Genomic DNA, 3,066 nt, shown 5'->3' with positions numbered 1-3,066 from the left:
TTATTGAAACTTGCTTCATCACTCAACATATGGTCTATCTGGGCAAATATTCTGTGAGGTCTTGAATGTAGTGTGCTTTTTGCAATTTTTGCAGATGGTAATCTATATCTATGTATCTATCTATCTATATATATCAATTAGGTCAACTTTGTTGTGTAGCTTATATATTTGTATAATTATTGATCTTTTCTCTGCATTTTCTGAGTTACTTTGAGAGATGTGTTAAAATCTCCAACAATGTTTGTAAATTTGTCAATTTCTGCTTTAAGTTAATTTATGTTATATATTTTGAAGACATGAAGTCGTGTGCATGAAGAGTTATGATTTTTCAAGCTCCCTGTTGAAGATGGATTATCTCGCATGAATTAATGATTTTCATATCTTCCTCCAATTTCCTTTGTCAAATTTATCCTTTGTCATTATGCAATATTCCTCTTTCCTTAAGTATTCTTTGCATCATACTAATATAACTGTATCACCTTTCTTTCAGTTAGTGCTTGCATGGTATATATCTTTTCCCAGCCTTTTACTTTTGACTTTTCTCTGTGCTTTATGCAAAGCACCTCCTTTAAAGAGCACAGAATTTGGTTTTCAAGGTCTAATTTGAAAATCTTTGTCCTTTTACTAAATTGTTTATTATGTTTGCATTCTTGAGTGCATTACTGAAGTATAACTTATATATAATAAAATGCACAAATCTTAAATATACAGCTTAATGAATTTTTATACATGTAAATACCTTGTCACTACCACCGGACCACAATATAGAACATTTCCAGCATTTAGCAAGCTTGTAGTGCTCCCTTCCTCTCAGTTATTCCTATCAAAAACTACTACTTTGTCCTCTATTATCATAGATTAGTTTTGTCTATTTTTAATGTAATGCTCATAGAATCATACAATATGTAGTCTTTGTTTTTGTTTTTCACTTAATATATTTTAATGAGATTTATCCATATTGTTGCATCTATTAGTAGTCTATTTTTACATTTCTGTGTGGTATTCTACTGTATAAATTTAACATTTATCCCATGTACCGCTACTGGAATTTTGAGTTGCTTTCAGTTTGGGGCTATTATGACTAATACAATGAGAACATTTTTAAACCTATTTTTTGACATACATACTCATTTATCTTGGGAACTATATCTAGGAGTGTAATTACTTGCATCACAGGGTAGACATATGGGTAATTTCAATATTTTATGCCAAATAATTTTCCAAAGCAGTTGAAATAATTTTTACCTATGCCAGCAATATATAAAAGTTATAGTTGTTACACCTTCATGCTGACACTTGTTACTGTCAGTGTTTTTAGTATTATTCATTCTTACGATCATGTAGTTATAACTCATTGGTAGGTTTAATTTTCATTTACCTGAAAAGCATTCATGTTGAGCACCTTTTCATTTGTCCTATGGGTCATTTGGATATCCTTTCTTTTTTTTTTCTTTCTTTCTTTTTTTTTTTTGAGAAGTGCCTGTTTAAGTATTTTGCCCTTTTAAAAAAATCAAGTTTATTGAATTATAAGATACATGAAATAAAATGTATTAATTTAAAGGGTACAGTTTGATGAGTTTAGACAACTATATTCACCTGATTAACCAATACAATCAAGCTATGGGACATTTCCATCTCTCCCTGACACTCAAATTACCTTGTACTCTAATGTAGTCAGTTCCTTCACCCCTAACTCCAGGCAATCACTGATATGCACACTTTCACGATAGTTTGCTTTTTAAAAATTGTATGTAAATGAAATTATACAGTACACATTTCTCTGTTTCTTGCTTCTTCACTCAGCAAAATGTTTCTGAGATTAATCTATCTTGTTGCATGTTTCAGTAGTATGTTTCTTTTTTTATTTATTTATTTTCAGTGTAACAGAATTCATTGTTTATGCGCCACACCCAGTGCTCCATGCAATATCAGTAGTGTGTTTCTTTTAATTGCTGAGTATTTACTTGCATGGATATAAATACATGTGTTTATTCATCTACCTGTTGATGGGCATTTTGGTTGCTTCCAATTTTTTGTTATTATGAATAAAGGTGCTACACATATTTATGTACAGGTCTTTGTGTGTGCATACACTTTCATGTCTTTTAGGTAGATAGTTTGGAGTTTAATTGAAGAACTGTAGGATAAGTTTATGTTCAACTTTGTAAAATGCTCTCAAGCTCTTCTACAGTGGTTGTACCACTTAACATTCCCTCTAGCAATTTATGAGGTTGCCTGTTTCTCTGTATCCTTGCTACCATTTCTTATTAATAGTCCAAATTTTGGCTATTTTGGAGAGTGTTGAACATCTTTCCATATGTTTACTTGCCATGCCTGTATTATCGCCTTTATGAAGTACCTGTTAAAAGTTTTCCTGTTTTATTGTTAAAAGTTTGCCTGCTTTATTGTTATAAAACATCTTTATGTGTTTTATATAGAACTTTTTGTCAGATATTTGTTCTGTATATGCTTTCTCCTAATCTGTGGTTTGACATTTAATATTCTTTTTGGTGTCTTTCAGAGAGAAAATACTTTAATTCTGATAGAGTTCAGTTTACTGTACTAAGAGCAACTATATGTTTATTGTTCCAAGTACATATCTGTACATTTCTCACAGAGATTATCATCTTAAATCTGAAAGCCAACTCATCCTGATAGAATCAGCCTTCTTTATTCGAAAAAAGGGGGAAAGAGATTAAAAGTGTTAAGTGACTTGCCTGAGGTTGCCCCATTAATAGGCACCAGAGCTGGGATTCAAACTCCATCCAACTGTCCTGAGAGCCAGAGCTTCCTGGAGCATCTCTATCCTTTGGTCATCAATTGTAACCTGAAACAAGAAGCAGAGCCTTGTGTTGCTGGAAACATGTACTGTGGGCAACTCAGTTTTTTTTTTAACTTTACACATGTTACATAAAGTAGACATCATAGAAAAAACTTTACCAGAGAGTGATATATATAATGATAAAATGGTCAATCCACCAAGAAGATGAAGCCATCCTAAGTGTGCATGGACCAAGCAATGAACCTGCAAAATACATGAAGTAAAAAATGCTAGAACTAAAAGGA

The sequence above is a fragment of the Neovison vison genome, chromosome X, assembly GCF_020171115.1.
Source record: "Neovison vison isolate M4711 chromosome X, ASM_NN_V1, whole genome shotgun sequence".
Taxonomy (NCBI): Eukaryota; Metazoa; Chordata; class Mammalia; order Carnivora; family Mustelidae; genus Neogale; species Neogale vison.
The sequence above is the reverse complement of the archived record's forward strand: the minus strand, read 5'-3'. Positions refer to the sequence as shown.